The sequence below is a fragment of the Podarcis gaigeae genome (genome assembly GCF_964106915.1).
Source record: "Podarcis gaigeae genome assembly, chromosome: 16".
Classification (NCBI taxonomy): Eukaryota; Metazoa; Chordata; class Lepidosauria; order Squamata; family Lacertidae; genus Podarcis; species Podarcis gaigeae.
The window spans coordinates 5,887,236-5,905,726 of record NC_139693.1 but is presented as its reverse complement, the minus strand read 5'-3'; the positions used below and the strand labels follow the sequence as shown (position 1 = coordinate 5,905,726).

The window sequence follows — 18,491 nt, the reverse complement described above, 5'->3', positions numbered from 1 at the left end:
ACCAGTGCAGGATCTCAATGAGAAGCTCTCATCATTTCCGTTCATCATAGCCTAATTGTTTTAAAACTAATCCCATAACTGCCCCTTCATTTGGCTTGAGAATTACAGAGTTTCCAGAATTCAGTTTTAATTTCTTCTGTATTTATATAGATAAATAATAGGGGTTGTGAATACAGTCACAGATCACGCACCGGCTAATAATGTGTGGTGGAGGCCAAGGTCAAGGTTTAATGTAGAGCTTCTCATTCATGATTAGCACCTCATGGCTTGCGGAAGGATTCACAGAGACATATAAAAGGACCACAATCCTGGAGTTCTTCAGTCACTCTCTGGATCCAATATCCACACACCAATTCCTATAGTCAACAAAGGTAAGGTTATTTAATCATTCTTCTTATTTTTTTCATTGGAGGGTAACAAAAATTCTAAGCAGATACTCCAGTGGCTCTGGTCTTGAAAAATCATTCTGAACGGAACGTGCACAGGAGCTATCAGTCTCAAAACTGGATTTTTTTTGGTGTTTCAGATTTCAGCATCTCAACTGGCATATTTTATTTCATGAAGCTAAAGTGTTTTCTATAACGGACTTTTTATAGGTTCATTGGCACGGCAAAGGCCAAAGTAGATGGCGCCATCAAATTATCTCTTCACCATATCTGTTTCATGGATTTGCAATTTTTAGTTCTGAGGACTGACCATTTAAGCTGTCTTTGCGCTGTTAAGTGGAGTTCTCAGGGGAACTATTAAGTAATGACTTCCCTGGAGATATCAACTTTTTCTCATATCAACTGAATAATATTCCATGCATTTTAGAGACATGGATATATATAATAATTTATGTCAGCAGCATAAAAAATGCAAGACATAGATATAACCAGCCCATGTGTAATATGCATCCAGCTATGATAGAATCTGGATTTCCTCTACGTTCTTATTTATTTTATACTTGAGGAAACCTCTGAGTTCCCCTTAACACAGAAAGCAAAATAGTCCTGGATTTACAATGAAGGCAGAATCACTATTGAATTCTTGGTTGGACAAATTGGTCCATTTCAGCATTCATCAGGCAGATGTTTCTCCCATGCTTTATACAGCAAGCAAATCTTAGTTGAATATAGGGAAATTATTTCAGCTGTGTCACAGGTAGGAGGAAAGGATGTGAAATAGGCAGCTCTTAATGCAAAGCACCAGTAAAATGTGTCTTCAACACATCAAACAATGTGGCACTTAGTTAACTGGTGATCCCTTGATTTCCTGAAGCTCAAGCTTCCTTCTCTTCCTCAAGATGTCCTGCTGTTGCAAGTGTGGCTGCTCCCCTTGTTGCTGCAAGCAGTGCTGCTGTTCCCCCTGCTGTGGCTGCGGCTGTTGCAAGCAGTGTTGCTCCTCCCCCTGTTGCTGCAAGCAGTGTTGCTGCTCCCCCTGTTGCTGCAAGCAGTGTTGCTGCTCCCCTTGCTGCTGCTGTTCCCCCAGCTGTTGCTGCTCCCCCTGCTGCTGCTCTTCCCCCTGCTGTGGTTCTGGGTGCTGTGGGTCTTCCTGCTGTGGCTGCAAATGCTGAAGAACCCCAAGGGGAGCTCTGAATGCAAACAGGGAGTCTACAGCATACAGTCCAATGAATAATCCCACCATCAGGAGCTCTGGCTGATTCACTCGGCCATTCTCTAACAAGGAAGACATTTGAAATGTGTGTGACTCTCTTTTCTCGCTCTTTTCTATCTCTGCTACATTTCTGAACCTTTTGCTATTGTAGAATCTACCTGCTCTCATGGCAACAAATAAAATGATAAAGCATCTCTTATAGTTTGGTGTATCTTTCCCTTAAATTGGGGTGACAGGAGACTTCTGGATAACTGTTGAAACTCTCACACTCCCAAGAATATAATTCCCAACAAATTCCTCACTTTCCTTCACTAATCATTTCATTACCCAGAAGGTGAAGGAAGCAGCAAGGAGATTATCTATATTGGAACTGGTCCTTACCAACTGGCAGGAATTCATCATTGAATTACAAGTACTGGGGACCTGGGAATGAACTGATCATGTCTTCTTGGGTTTCATGATACAGAGACATGGGAAATCTGGATGTATTTGAAAATGGGTGAGATCCCATGGTCAGAAGAACTCAAAGAGAAGGGAGTCCAAGAGGGATGGGAGTTTCTTAAAGGCAAAATATTGAAGGCACAAAGACAGAGAATACCAACAAGTTCCAAACAACTGCAGAATATTCCAACAAGAAAGAAAAGTTGGAGTCCTCTAAAGAATTCAGTGGCTCATAGATGAAATTTCAGAAGGGCATATCTGCTAAATGAAGGAAATGAGAAATCATGAAGGAAGGGTATACACCAGTAGCCAACAGTTGCAAGCTGAAGGTCAGGCAAGCAAAAGCTCCAAATGACCTCGGTCTTGCAAAAGAGGTGAAACTGCTGAACCCCTACATTGTCCCTCTCTTCACTTATTATTAAAGCAGAACCTAACCTGGTGACAACAGGATAAAAGGTGCAAGGAAGGAACTGCAGCCTCAAGTAGGAAAAGAGGGGGCAAGGGAACACCTAGCTACTTTAAATGGATTCAAATTGGCAAGGCCTGATGAGGTGCGCCCAAGGGTACTAAAGAAGCTTGCAGATATAACCACAGAGCTTCCGTCCATAATTTTTGAGAATTCATGGTGGAAACGTGAGGTCCCTGCAGACTGGACAAGGGCAGATGCTGTTCCCATCTTCAAACAGTTTGGGGGGGGAGAAGACTCACATAGCTACAGACTGGTCAGCTTGACATCAATACCAGGAAAGCTTATAGCACAGATAATTAAACAGTCGACCTATGAGCACATAGAAAAGGCTTCTGTGATTACTAAGACTCAACATGGATTTCTCAAAAAAATTGTTCATGCCAGGTGAATCTCAATTCTTTTCTGGATAGATTTACAAGCTTGGTGGATGATGGGGCTGCTGCGGAAATAGTGTACCTTGATTTAACTAAGGCTTTGGACAAAGTCCCCCTGGCAGTTGTAGTGTTTTGATAATGGGATGGAGATGGAGAACCTGCCATCAGAAATTAATAGAATCATAGAATCATAGAATTGGAGGAATCATAGAATTGGAGGAATCATAGAATTGGGAGGAAACCCCAAACGGCATTTAGGAAGGAAGGATTGTAGCTCCGTGATAGAGCATCTATTTTGCATGCAGAAAAGTCTAGGTTCATCTCCGGAGAGCTCAAGCCAGTCAGTGTTATAATGAAATGCTTCCATGCAAAATGGGTAGTACCAGTATATTGGAATTTTGAGAGTACTTTCGTTGTTAAATAATTGTTAAAGAATGGAGGGATATTGAGGCTGATTTGAACTAGTAGCCCTTTGAGTCTACTTATTCTCAGCCTACCAGGTAAATTCCCAGCCTCCCATCATTTGGGGTAGTGTAAGATCATGTGTGTATTTGTGTGTGTTTTACCTTTCATTGTCTAAAAGCTGACTGCTGGAATATCTCAGAAAAGAAGAAGGTCTTCATGCAATGCATAGCTAAAACAATGAAAGGCGCTCCCACGGGAGGCTGTGTTGATCACCAACCTAGATGGCTTTAAAGCGGGAGTTGACAAATTCATGGAGGTGGAATTTCCCAGAGCTACTAACCACAATGGCTGTGCAATGTCTCCAAGTTTTAGGCAGTAATGGTTCTTAATATCAGTTGCTGGAAACGACAGTGCTCTTGTGTTTGTGTCAAAAATTGTGTGCCATAGGCCAGGGGTGGCCAGCTCCCAAGATACTCTGATCTACACACAGAGTTAAAAAGTGGCAGTGGGGTTTAGGTCAAAGTTGTTGAGTTTTTTAAGGGAGGAGGTAAAATGTTGGGCTTCTTTCAGGGGAGCCACAGTTGTTCAGAGTCTTTTGGGGGAGCCAGTGATCTACCAGTGATCTACCACAGCTATCCAGTGATCTACTGGTAGATTATGATCTACCTGTTGGACATGCCTGCTATAGGCATCTGGCTCGCCATTGTGAGGACAGGATGAGGATGCTGGACTAGACAGGCCATTGATTTGATTGAGCAAGCTCTTTTTAGAATCATAGAATCTTAGAGCTGGAAGGGAGCCAAGAGTCATGCAGTCCAACCCCATGCTTGTATGTTCTTAAATTACCTGGAACACAGTCACAAGGACAGAAGTAGACTGCTCCAAATGACCCCTCCAGAAGAAATGACCAACTAGTTTCTTCCACTACCAAACAGTTTCCTACAGTGACTCCATTGAGATGTCTTCAGGAAGAATGCAAGCACAGGTTGGAAGTGAGCAACACTGCTGATCAAGATTTTCCTAACTGCAGATGTCAGTGGTTGAACCTTGGACATTCTGCTTACAGAACAGTTGCTCTGCTATTGCTTCTATACCATATATGTGAATGGTCCAATGATATGGTAGGTCCACTTACCCCAGAATCATCTACCTACATCATCTTGGAGTAGTCCTTCAATAACTCAAGCAGCAGTGCATTTTCCCCAACCCCCCTGGATCATTCAATGCCATCGATACGGGTGGGGTATGATGTACATTGAAAGTAGTGCTGCTCACACACATTGAGCCTCTCCTCAATTCAATTTAAAGTGAAGACAAAACAAGACTTTAGGAGATGGTTTGCCATTTTATTAGCTGCCATGCAAGCAGGTAGATTGTACAATAAAAGAAGAATTAGAAATGTAGGAGAGAGAGAAAGAGAAAGAGTCACACACATTGAGAGAGTCATGATGACACCATGGGAAACGCCTTGTTAGAGATGGCTCCTAGGAGAACATCCAGGCGAGTCAAAGAGTGCAGAACTAAAAGAGGAGGAAGACAGAACTTGAGGATTAAGCACATTCCAGAGAGATATAAAGTCTGAATGTGAGGAATCAAGCAGTAGCCCTTGAAGTCAGTACTCATGGTGGTGGGATTATTCAATGGACTATAAACTGTAGATTCCCTGTAAACATTGAGAGCTTCCCTTTGGGTTCTTCAGCATTTGCATTGCTTAGGATAGCAGCATTTGCAGACACAGCAGGAAGATCCACAGCACCCGGAACCACAGGAGGGGGAACAGCAGCAGCAGGGGGTACAGCAGCACTGCTTGCAGCAGCAGGGGGAGCAGCCACACTGGCAACAGCAGGACATCTTGAGGAAGAGAAGGAAGCTTGAGCTGCAGGAAATCAAGGGATCACCAGTTAACTAAGTGATACATTGTCAGATGTGTTGAAGACATCTTTTACTTGTGTTTTGCATTAAGCACTATATATTTCATATACATTGTCTCCTACTCAAGACGGAGCTGAAATTATTCGCCTACATTACATAAAGATTTGTGTGTCAGATAAAACATGGGAGAAATGGCTGCCTGTTGAGTGTTGAAATGGAGCATTCTATCCAACCAAGAATTCAATATTGATTTTAACTTCACACTAAATCCTGGGCCATTTCCCCCTTTATGTGAAAGGAAACTCAGATTTGTCCCCCCATTATAAAAGCAATTGGCCCTACAAACAATCTTGATTCTCTCACAGCTCAATACATGTGACATGTGCCCTGGTTATTTGCAGGTGTCACCTTTTTATGTTGTAGGTATGGGAGGAATATTCCTCCTCAGTTGATACGAGAATAAATTTATATCTCTGGGGAAGTCATTACTGTAATAAGGACTCCATTCAACAGCCCAAAGGTAGGGGAACTGGTCAGTCCTCAAAACTACAACTTATGAAAATGTAGCATCCATCACACAGATTTGTTGAAGAGATAATTAGATGATCCGATCAGGTAAAACCCAAAGAACCTACAAGGAGTCTGTTATTTAAAACAACATGGATCTATGTATTAAAATATGCCGGTTGAGATGCTGAAATCTGAAATGCTAACAGAATCCAAATTGTGAGACTGTTGGCTCCTCTGTGCATTTGATTCAGATGCATTTCACAAGACCAGAGTCACTGGCCTCCCTCAGACCTTCAGCTCCCCTGCAGTAAATAGGAAGAATGCATAAATATTGGAAACGAGCTTACCCAAGAAGCTGGACCTTTTTATATACCTCTGTCAACCCTTTCACAATCTATGATGCACAACTGAAGAATTAAATGGTCTGCATTAAACCTTGATGCTGCCACACACCGTCATCTGGGGCATGACCTCTGACTGTATTCACAACCCCCCCCCCCCTTTTAAAAGTATATGATTAAAACTGTATTCTGGAAACACTGTAATTCTCAGCCCTGATTAAAGGGGCAGTTATGGGACTGTTTTTAAAAACAATTATGCTGAGATGAATGGGTGCCGTGGGAGTTTCTCATCGTGATCCAACACCTTCTTTTACCAGGAAATACCATCGGATCTTCTGACTCTACCTCCTGCCCCAAGCTCAAAGGATCTGACGTTTGGATCCACAGGACTTGTTATTTGATCATCATAACACATATTTATCAGCAATGAGCAATGAGGAAATAACATTTGCCACCATATTGTGGCTGTTTGGTTAGCTGACCAGGAGGGTCAACAATAGCAGTCCCATTTTTTTTTATTTAATATGTGGCTTTCACAAATGTTCCCTACAGCAAAAATTAAGTTCTAGACTACTGCAAAACATTTGGGCTGCCTCCGATGACTGTCTTCCAGGATTCTGTCACACAGAAAGAATATCACAGCGTAATTTGCACCAGACATCTAAGCAGTGCAAAAGTAATTGGCTTCTATCCAGAAGTTCTACTTAGAGTAGAAGCACTAAAATGAATAAAGCAAAGTCAGCCATGTCTATGAACTTTAATGGGCCTGCCTTGAGTACATGTTGCATGACGTACTAAGAAAGAATGGCCTAAAGGTTGTGTCCATGGGTCAACAATCTAAAAACTAATACCCTATGGCATCAGATCTCAGAGAGAAACACATATGATGCCTGTTCATCTGAACATAATTGATTTGAAGCAATTCCATAAGTGCCCCCTTTGGACAGAACTGGGAATTACTTTAATCACCTGCCTTTAACTTTAATCACCTGCCTTTAAAATGGATGGATGTGGACAGAGTCAAGAATCATGCACCTGATGATTGTGTGGTAGAGGACTTTTAATGAAGACCTCGTAATCACTGGTTGGTGCATAACTGTTTGCAGGAGGATTCACAGAGGGGTATATAAAGGCCCACCAGCTAGGAGTTCCTCACTCACTCACTGGATCCAACATCCACACCAAATCTTATTGCTGAAAAAGGTATGTTCTGTCTTCATTCCTTCGGTTTCCTAGATTTCAGGAGATCTTCAGGTCTTTAGGATGTAGTCTAACAGCTCCGGTTTTGCAATGAAACTGGTTCACTATATTTCTTATTCTTGGTGACCAATCCTGGCCTCCTGCCACATGGGGAGGTGTGCATGGAGAAAAGCGTAATTGATGTTACTTCTAACTCAAAGCCTACTTTTCTCTTGGGGGCAAGGGATTGAAGGTCTCTTGCAAATGCCATTTCTTACAACCCATGTTTTTATTCATTCAAAGAGAAGTTGGGATCTTGCCTTTAGGACTGAATTCTTTCAGCATTGTAGGACTAAAACGTTTGCCTAATATTGTGTTGCACAGGATCTAAGATAGTCTTTTTTTCTGCCAAGCATGTCATCTGTTTCCTAATAGGATGTTGGGGGCTCAGAGAGAATCCTCTCAAATATGTTAGCCTGACTTCCGGTGACTTCCCAAGGGAGACTCAGAAGAGGCCAGTTTATGCATTCCTTTCCTTGATGCAACATGTAGCAAACTTTAAACATACGTTTCATGTTGGTCTTAAGCTGTAATGTTTGGCTATCAAAGGTGATCTTAATATTGTGGTGTGCTTGCTTAATGAGAAATCCCTTGAATCCTTTCAGCTCCGCCTTCCCTCTCCACCGCTAAGATGTCCTGCTGCTCCAATTGTTGCTGCTCTCCCTCCTGCTGCAAGTGCTGCTGCTGCCCCTGCTGCTCCTGCTGCAGTCCTTCCTGTTGCTCCACTCCTTGCTGCTGCTGCTGCTCTTCCCCCTGCTGCTGCAACTCTTGCGGCTGTGGTTCCTGTGGCTGTGGATCTTGCGGCTGTGGTTCCTGTTGCTGCTATCCAAAGCAAGGCTGCTGCTAAAGTGTTCAGTGAAGGGTTGAGAGCTGCTGCCTCCTCCATGCTGGTGGACTCCTTGGATTCATCTCTTCCTGTGCCTTAAGTTTATTCCTGCCTCCTTCTACAACCCTGGATTCTTCTCATCTCCTTCTTACTTTTCTTTGTTTTCCTTCAAAGAGGCATGCTAGTTGTCTTCTCTTTATCATCATGGTGGTCCTGGGGGTCATTCTCTTTTCATCTCTTTGAATAACTCCTCTATGGGGGGAGGATAATATGTTCATATGTCCGTTAATAAAGATTCTAAAGCACAGTAGAGTGTTCTTGTGTTCCTTTACCTTGAGATGGGGAATGTGTCATAGATCCTGCATAAGTCATCTGCTTGGCAAGCATCTCCAGCTGAAGGGCTGCTGAGCCAGTAAGGATCAGAAGCTGAGTTCTTGAGGAGCACATCTCCATCTCTCATACAATATTGGGAAGGGGGACATATCTCATTGGAAGGGCACATGTATGACACACATACGTAGGAGGATATTCTAGTTTTTTTTGCACAGCAATTTGCACAACCCCAGAGTCGTCTACGACTGGACTTAACTGTCAGGGGTCCTTTACCTTTACCTTTTTGGAGACTCTTGGAAAAATAAGAACATTTGATAGAACTTCTTGGACGTCCAAACTTTTTTCAAAGAGGGCCAGATTTGATGAAGTGAAGGACCATGAGGGCAAACCAAAGGGCCAGCCACAGCTGGATTAGGCCCCCAACATGCCTGTTCTTGTGACAATAACTCTCCAGGTCCATCACAAAATCAATCTGGGATAATCGTTTGATCCACTACAATCTCAACTATTTGCAAAAAAGATGCCATGTAGTATCTGGTAAGAATGGGATAAAATATCGTGTCCTGTGAGTGAGTGACTAACTACCAGGTGGTGGACCTTGGTATGCAGCTCTGTGACTGCTCCCCCTAGTAGTGAGCTATTACTCAACAATGCTCATGTCTCCATTAAAACACGGCATTGGCTTCCACTACAACATCATCTGGTGTATGATCCTTGACTGTGCGCACACCCTTCATTAGAGCTGTTTCTTTGTAGTTAACCTTGTAATTCTCACCCCCTAGCCAAAATGGCACTCATAGGGATGGATAGACAACATGAGTTGCTCGGTCAATCCAGGACCTTAGGCACAGATGAGGAATGTGTGGCCCCTCCAAATGTTTCTGGACTATAATTCCCACCATCCTTTATTGCTGGTCATTCTGGCAAGGTCTGATGGGAGTTGAAATCCTACAATACCCTGGTGGCCCAATTCCCAATCCCAACCCTATGAATTTATTTCAGAACTGAAAGCTTATTGATTCCTCAGCCTGCTCAGAACATCTGGCATTGGATTTTTCTGCTCATGTGCTTGCTCTCTCTTAATAAATATATTCATCACTGCTAAAAAATATATTATTAATGCTGCTACTAGGTTGTATCTAGTGATGTATGGAGGCAGAGGTATCTGTCACATTCCTTGTTAATCACAGTCATTGTTTCCGTTCTTCTGCAGTTCAGCTTCTGCTATTCCGTTCTTCTGTCTGCTATGGCCAAAACTAATGCAGTTGATTATGCAAATGACTTCAATACATTTAAACAGAAACACAATGTTTCCATAAATAGTGGAAATAAGTACTGTTTGTGGACTAAATAAAAGCTTGCAAATACACTCTTATTCATTTGAATTGTTTCTCATGGCACCAATAAAAAGGATAATGGCATTCCTTTGCACACTCACACACAACACCCCTCAGGAGTACAGTGGCACCTCAGGTTACATACGCTTCAGGTTACAGATGCTTCAGGTTACAGACTCCGCTAACCCAGAAATAGTACCTTGGGTTAAGAACTTTGCTTCAGGATGAGAACAGAAATTGTGCTCCGGCAGCGCAGCAGTAGCAGGAGGCTCCATAAGCTAAAGTGGTGCTTCAGGTTAAGAACAGTTTCAGGGTAGGAACGGACCTCCGGAACGGAGTAAGTTCCGAGGTACCATTGTATTCCTTTTTTGGGGGGAGGGGTTCCAGGAAGCATCTGTTTGGACACTGTGAGACACCAGCTGCTGAACTAGATAGATCCCCTCCCCACCTTAATCTGATCCATCAAAACTTTTATTTTGTTCTGTGTCAACGACTGAGCAGGGGAGGAATGGTGGAGACCTTCTCCCCCAGCCTGACCCTTCCGAGAAGAAGGCACTTCAGAATTACAACAGGGGTTTGAGGGAGGTCACAGCTCAGAGGAAGATGAGGGGGGATTTTGGGAAATAATGGTAGAGGAGGAGGAGGCAGAGCCGGAGCAGCAGCTGGCTGACACGTTATCAGTAGAAAGCATTCCACCATCTCCCAGAACCTGGTGGGCCTTGAAAGTAGGAGAGCAAAGAGCTTGAAGACAGATGGCCCTAAGTGTCAACCATAAAGTGTGGGAGGGTGCTGTTGATGAATGGGGAAGTGGGAGAAAAGAGGTGTGGGGTTTTCCTCAGGACAATGTCCAAGGAGGCTGTCTATCAGCTCCACCTGGTACGCAGGCTGAGAACCTACCTGCCCGCGGACTATCTCGCCAGATTGGTGCATGCTCTGATTATCTCCTGCTTGGGCTACTGCAATGAGTTCTACGTGGGGCTGTGAAGATGACCTGGAAACTGCAATTAATCCAGAATGTGGCAGCTAGACTGGTGACTGGGAGTGACTGCCAGGACCACATAACACCAGTCCTGAGAGATCTGCATTTGCTCCCAGTAGATTTCCGAGCACAATTCAAAGTTTTGTTCCTGACCTTTAAAGCCCTAAACGGCCTCGGTCCTGTATACCTGAAGGAGTGTCTCCACCTCCATCGTTCAGCCCGGACACTGAGGTCCAGCTCCGAGGGCCTTCTGGCGGTTCCCTCATTGAGAGAAGTGAGGTTACAGGGAACCAGGCAGAAGGCCTTCTCGGTAGTGGAACGCCCTCCCTTCAGATGTGAAGGAAATAATAGCTATCTTATTTTTTAAAGACATCTGGAGGCAGCCCTGTTTAAGGAAGTTTTTAATATTTAATGCTGTATTGTTTTTAACACTCGATTGGGAGCCGCCCAGAGTGGCTGGGGAAACTCAGTCAGGGTTATTATTATTATTCCAAGAGGATGTATTCCCGAGCCTCTCTCTGTGAATTTTGGATAAAATCAGATGGTAAGGACTTTTCCTTGTCTTGTCCATTCCTAGCAACCTGCTGCGGGGGTTTGTTTCTCTGCCACCTGACACAGAGGGTTCTTGCTGCAACTTGACCTTCCTTAGGAAGTGATACACCACCAACAGTGGCACATTCAGGTTAAGTAAAGCTGATGTCTTTCTAGCACAGCACATTCCACTCCTCTCTTTTTGTCTATATTCACACCTTTCATTAAAAGAAGGTTGGCTAATAGCATATCATTAACAACATCTTATACCAATAGCAGAGCAATTCTCAGGTCTAACCAGCATGTGCTTAGAAGTTTGAACTAGACTGAGGAGTAAATTAGAAGCTCACACACACAAAAACAACCAACGAGGCTGAATATCGTGGTTGTTATCACCCAAATTAGAGATTCCCTCACCAGATGCTGTTGGACACCAGTTCCCAGCATCCCTGACCACTGACTATTCTAACTAGACCCAATGTGAAATGGAGACTAACAACATATGTTGTTGTTATTTATTATGGGTTGTATCCACTGCTAATCCTACACTGAAGTTCATGGGAATGAATTACGTATTTCACTGAGTCTATGCTGAATAGAACTTAGTTGGATTTCAGCCAAATTTCCCCTGCCCAAGTCCTGGAGATGAACAGGAAATGGGACTAAGAGTTTTAGGAAGTGTTTCAGTTCATAGTACTATGCTAGGTTGACGAACAGTAATCAGTAATCTCCCACATTACAAGCATGGAAAGTTTCATAAGCAAAGTTGCAAGTTACGCAAGAAAAGCGTTGCTGGATAAATCTAGTCCAGCATCTTCTTCTCATGGTGGTAAACCAAAGGCCTCTGGGGAAATTGGCAAGCAAAACAGAATATGAATGGAACAGCAATTCTATCCAATTAGGTTCCCCAATAAATGGCTTTCACAGGCATACTTACAGTGGAAGGAGAACATAGTCATCAATGTTAGCAGAAATTGACAACCTGATCCTTCATGGATATATCTAGTAAAGGTAAAGGGACCCCCTGACCGTTAGGTCCAGTCACAGACGACTCCGGGGTTGCGGTGCTCATCTTGCTTTGCTGGCCGAGGGAGCTGGTGTACAGCTTCCGGGTCATGTGGCCAGCATGACTAAGCCGCTTCTGGTGAACCAGAGCAGCGCATGGAAATGCCACTCACCTTCCCACTGGAGTGGTACCTATTTATCTACTTGCACTTTGACGTGCTTACGAACTACTAGGTTGGCAGGAGTTGGGACCGAGCAACGGGAGCTCACCCCATCACAGGGATTTGAACTGCCAACCTTCTGATCGGCAAGCCCTAAGCTCTGTGGTTCAGACCACAGTGCCACCCGCATCCATCAATACCATAGATCAGGATTATTTAAATATTGTCACTGTTCCCCCCATGTACACTGGCAACTTGACTTTGCTAGGTGTCATATTTCCTCAATAAGTATAACTTACCTGAAAAGTCACATGAATCTCCTAATGGGAGGGGGATGACATTTTGCGCATGCATCTTCAGTGGGATAAGACCTTCCGGCTCATGAATCAGAGTCTGTTGTCACTGAGTGAAATGTCCACCATGCTAAATATTCTTTCTATTACATTAATCCTTTGAGCGCCTCTTAGACACATGGGGAAATTACAGTGTTATTAGCTGAACCTAAGTTAAATAATAGGCCCCAAATATACTTTGTTCATCACAAATACAACAAGATCCCAAGAAGGATTACAGACCGGATGATGGCGCAGCAGATGGCAATGCGCTTGGATGGCCAAAGAAGAACTGGGCATGCTTTTACGTTGCCTCACTTCCTTGGGGATGGGCTTGTGGACCTGCATAAAAGGACTCCCATCCCTCTGTCCTTCACTCACATTACCTCATTGACTTCACAGTCTACCACAACTGGTAAGTTCCACTGATTCTTTTGTATTTTAAAAGCTAGGAAGTGGGAAGGACCTTTGATAGAATTGGAGTCCTTCCTTCACAATGTGATAATCTAGTGTAAGTGAGTTCTGAACTCTCCGCTCAGCCCATTATCTGCCTGGAAGGACCGAAGCTCAGTGGTAATGTGCTTTGCATGTTGAAGATTCTAGGTTCAGTCTTCGGTATCTCCAAGTAGGGCTGGGAATTGACCCCAGTTATGAAACCCTGGAGAGATGCTATCCGGCAGTGTAGACAATACTGAGCTCAGTGGAATGATGGTCTGCCTCAGCATAAGACAGCATCCTATGTTTCCATCCCTCTACTGCATTCCTATATTCTACTTTGCACAACAAGCTAGATACAACAAAACGTTGTGGCGTAGACTGCATTGTTTAAAGCAGAGTGGGAGGTGCTTCAGAGAGCGGTCTGGCAAACCACTTTCCGAAGCCTCTTCCTTCTTCAGATAAATAGGGTTGGGGTTGGGATGAGCTTTGAGGGGGTAGTAGAGGGGGTAGATTTAAGGGGAGGGGTTTTCGTGTAAAGGGAGGATGAATTGGCCAAATGTGAGGGAAGGGAAATTAACAGCTGGGTTGGTGAGTGGGGTGAGCAGAGGTGGCAGCCCCTACAAGAGACGGTGAGAGAGAGAGAGAGAGAGAGAGAGAGAGAGAGAGAGAGAGAGAGAGAGAGAATATGTATCCTTTTGGTTCTCTTTCAGCTTTGCACTCCACAAAAGATGGGCTGTAACGATTGCTGCTCTTCATCCTGTGGGACAGCTGTCCTGTGCTGCCCTGTGCCCTGTTGTGGCCAGTCTTGCTGCTCCCCCTGCTGTGGCCAGTCCTGCTGCTCCCCCTGCTCTGGCCAGTCCTGCTGCTCCCCCTGCTCTGGCCAGTCCTGCTGCTCCCCCTGCTGTGGCCAGTCTTGCTGCTCCCCTTGCTGTGGCCAGTCCTGCTGCAGCCAGTCTTGTTCCTCCCCATGCAGCAGTTGCAAATCTTGCTGCTCTCCCTGCTGCAGCCAGACATGCTGTGCCCCCTGCTGTGCCACTAAAGGTTGTGGCACCAAGAAGTGCTAAAGGACCGTCCAGAGTCAAACAAAGTCCAGAAGCAGTTGATGCAACAACCGGAATAGCGACCAACAGCATTGGTTGTTAAGGCTGCTGGGTTACTTGATTACAAAGGGTGAATTGCCTGAAGCTTCTCACCAGGCTCCTTCAGTCACTACTTCAGTCACTCCTTCTTCTTTGTTTCCTATTATTCCTTCAACAGCCTTCTCATCAGCAAAGGAGCCTATTGCATGTAGCCAAGCCTATTGTATGTAGCATAGATGGTGTTTTGATTTTCCTCTTGGTGTTCTAGGGTCCTCAGCTATAATGCATGCTGTCAGGGGTTCAGGAGCAGAGGCACAGGAGTGGGCGGAGATGGAGAGCGAGGAGGAGGAATCCGAGGGGGGTGGAGGCAGTGACAGCGGTCAGAGGGATTCCACGAGCCTCTCCAGCGAATCGGAAGATTCACAGAAAGGAGCGCCGATGGCCAGGGCAAGGGGGGTGCCAAGGGGGAAACCCCAGAAGGAAGGGGCCAGCGGGGACTCCCAGAGCAGCAGTTGGAAATCAGGACCAGCTTCCCCACCAGAGCGCAGTGAGGGGGAGGAGTCCCAGGAATCGGGACCAGTGTTCTCACTACCAGCGAGAGGAGATGAGTCAGGATTGACCACGCCTCCATCGGAGAGCGGGGAAACGGTCAGGAGGAAGGTTACCGGCTGGGCGCGCGCGCCAAGTTCAAATGTACAGGTACAGCAGGTAGCCCGGATAGGGAGCCAGGTCCTAAAGCCCGCCGGAAGGAGGGGCAAGACTCAGGGGGGTCAGCGTCAGAAGAGTCCAGAAAGGAGGAAACCCCAGGGGGCAGGAGGACCCAGAGGAGGAAAGAACAACGGAAGAGGTGGAGTAGGGCTAGGATCTTAAACTGGTGCGGAAGGGGTGATGAGTCAGACGGGACTTTGCCGATCTAAGGTTAAGACGTAGGGCTGCACGCTCTGGCGTTGGAATGGAAAACAAACTTCAATAAAGACTTTTGTACATTACATCAACCTGGCGTTGGTCCTCTGTGAGCTGGGACCTAGAGGCAGCCCTGACACATGCTTTCTCCAACTACATGTGCAGACAATAATAACAATTAAAAAATCATGAAAGCTACCATACTCCTGAGTCTGCCTTTTTTATTCATTAAGATTTTCTGTATACACAACCAGCGATACAAGGAGGCATCTTTGCCCTTACGGTCCTCCCCCTTCAGTTCTAGAAGCCACTTGACTGCAAAGAGCCTGATGAGGTAAACTCCACTTCTCTTTTCCCTCAGTGGAAATCTAATGCACCAATTCCTTATTGGCAATTTCTCAGCCCAAGCATTTGTTCTTATTCTTTCCCAGATATTCCCCTCAAAATTACCTCATGAAAACACTCTGAACCTCACATAAATTCCCCTTCAAAGATGGGGCAATTATTTTCCCTATAAATTTCTGTGCAGAATTTTGTTTTTTTGTTTTGTTTTTGTTTTGTTTGTTTTTGGCTGAAAGGTCTCTCTCTTTCACACACACACACACACACACACACACACACCCTCTCCCACTGCCCAGTTTGGTGGAACGCCATCTTTCGAGTGGTTGCACTTTCCATGTCTCTGTGATTCTTAAATAAATACATTGGTAAGACCTCTTGATTCCTGTTTCCGGCATCCAGTTGTGAGGGAGGGAGTTCGTATTCCCTTAAAGTCTGGTCTATCTGACACCTGTGAACTATAGTTTGTTAAGGGTGCTGAGCATTCCCCTCACAGAGCTACAATCCCTAGAATTCCCTGGTGAAAGGGATTGATCATGCCCTCCAACATTTTCCCAATGAAAATAGGGACAGCCTTAATAATAGTACAGTGGTACCTCGGGTTACATGCGCTTCAGGTTACAGACTCCGCTAACCCAGAAATAGTACCTCAGGTTAAGAACTTTGCTTCAGGATGAGAACAGAAATCGTGCAGCAGCGGCAGAGCAGCAGCAGCGGGGGTCCCATTAGCTAAAATGGTACCTCAGGTTAAGAACAGTTTCAGGTTAGGAACGGACCTCAGGAACAAATTAAGTACGTAGCCAGATCTACCACTATAATAGTAATAGTAATAGTAATAATAGTAATTAGTAATACATCACCCATTTGACTGGGTGGTTTCCAACATATGTAAAAACATAATAAAACATTAAACATTAAAAACTTCCCTATATAGGACTGCCTTCAGATGCCTTCTAAAGGCTGTATAGCTACTTATCTCCTTGGCTCAGGGGTTGCATAACTCCATACCCTCCAACCTTTCCCCAAAGAAAATAGGGACGTCCAAAGGAAAAGTGGGACATTCCAGGATCAAATCAGAAACTGGGACGGCTTCTGTAAATCTAAGATTGTCCCTGGGAAATCCTGGATTGTCTGGATTGTTAAAAGGGCCTGAGATGTAGTTTGCAGACAAGAGGTGATGATGTGGGGGTGAAGTATTAAGACAATGAGAACTTATTTAATTTCACAATTTTTTTTTTAAATGTTTGCTTTGCACACCATGTGGCTCAAAAGCATGGTATCACCTCTCATTCAATTGTTAGGAACTAATTCAGGAATTCGTTCCAAATGGAAATTGTTCATTTGAGCAGAGGATGTGATCATGGTGGTGAGGAAGGTTTCAAGCATTTAACTCAGCAACATGCGATTGCAAGAGGTGAACAAACAGGTTTTCAAATTGGGGTTCTCCATGATGGGGTTTCTCCACCCGGCTGTTGAGATGGAGATTTCAAGCGTTTCTCAATGCCGGCAAAGATTTATTTAGCATCTCTTCCCTGGTGGGCAGCACTGCTGGATGGAGAGCTGAGATCCATGAGAGCAGCAAATCCGTGAAGGGACATAAGAATATCGGCGGCCACAACAGCTGGATGAAACGGGGACCTGCCTCCTGACATAGTAGATCACTCTTGGTCTACGTTGGTTGCAACAGCAGCAGCCACGACCTCTACAACAGCAGCAACTCATTCTTAAAGAGTAGAAGGGTGAACCTGTAAAGGAGACAAAGAGATGGTTGGAGGAGGAACCACACAACATTTTTCAAAACATATCATTTAGATCAGGCTTCTATTCTGGCCACCAGTAGGTCTCCTATCATGACCCACCATGAGCTCATGAGATGTCAGTCTTCGCTGCTTGACTGGGATTGCAAAAAACAGTCACATTTGTGTCATGAATCTAGGGGCCATTCAATCAGGGAGATGGGCTGCACGTAGACTTGATATATAGACTGGAATTAGACTCATCAGGATCCTGCTAGTGCTCTGTGTTATCCACCAGTCTCTGAATGATTCTTCAACACCCTTCAATACCAGTTCTATGTCTTGGAGAACAGTCATAGTTCAATGGCACAGCAGCTGTTTTGCATGCAGAAGGTCCCAGTTTCAATTCCTGACATCCTCGGTTTGAGCTGGGAGAAACCTCTGCATGAGATGCAGGTGAGCTTCTGCCAGTTGGTAGACAATCCCCTCCTTCCCAAAGACTGAGAAAACTTGGACCCATCCAGACTACCTCCCCACCTTAAGACTTGGCAAAGATTGACATTGATGAACACCTTGAACCTATTCAACACCTGCTGCTATTGTCCTCCCACTCCATATTTGCTACACTGGTCTGGCATTGAAGACAGCATCTACAGCCATTGTAGCTTTGTGGTTAAAGTGTTGGACTAGGACACAGGAATCCATGGTTCAAATTCTCACTTGGTCATCATGAAGTTCACTGGGTAGGGGGGTCAGTCCCTTGGCCTATCACTCTCTTTCACCCTAAATCTCTACAGAGGTCTTGTGTGAACCATCTACACTCCCTTGAGATCCCTGGGGGAAAGGTAGGATACAAATGTAAAGAATCAATAAAGCAATTCTGTCTTTTTTCTGTCAGATTCTTTGGGATGGGTCACCAAGGAGCAAGTATATGGAAGAACATGGATCCAACGTTGTTTTAGAAGGGGGTCTCCATGCCTATCTCTAATGGATAGTTTGAAATTCTGTCCATCCCAACACAGAATAATTGCTGAATTTGGAGGGGGAAGTGCAAATATTCAACTCTCATACCCTGCCACATCTTGCATGAATAATAATAAAAACACCTTACCTTGTTCAGCAATGGTAGTTCCTTAGAAGAACAAGTTCCAGTGAAGGAGTGAAGAACCCTCTCCTATTTTATACAGTGCTATCGACCCATCCCAGGGGAAGTGAGACATCTCTAAACACCAGCTGATTCCTAAT

At 44.6% G+C, this 18,491-nt stretch overlaps 3 long non-coding RNA genes across 5 annotated transcripts in view; 2 read left to right on the top strand and 1 right to left on the bottom strand.

Moving 5' to 3' along the window:
• Window positions 1–18,491, bottom strand: part of LOC310833508 — a 121,790-nt gene extending 103,299 nt beyond the window's left edge. Inside the window, exons 1-2 of one of the 3 annotated variants that reach the window (XR_014558726.1) lie at window positions 18,358–18,458; window positions 16,737–17,255 (exon numbers count right to left, since the gene is read on the bottom strand). This is a non-coding gene — a long non-coding RNA (uncharacterized lncRNA). Of the gene's footprint in view, window positions 1–16,722; window positions 17,256–18,352 lie in introns of those variants that run through there. The other 2 variants (XR_014558724.1, XR_014558725.1) reach the window with 2 other exon arrangements.
• On the top strand, window positions 329–1,536 carry LOC310833569. The gene is made up of 3 exons (XR_014558801.1): window positions 329–371; window positions 1,261–1,404; window positions 1,471–1,536. It is a non-coding gene; the product is annotated as an uncharacterized lncRNA (long non-coding RNA).
• LOC310833062 lies at window positions 7,169–8,380 on the top strand. The gene is made up of 2 exons (XR_014558541.1): window positions 7,169–7,211; window positions 7,853–8,380. It is a non-coding gene; the product is annotated as an uncharacterized lncRNA (long non-coding RNA).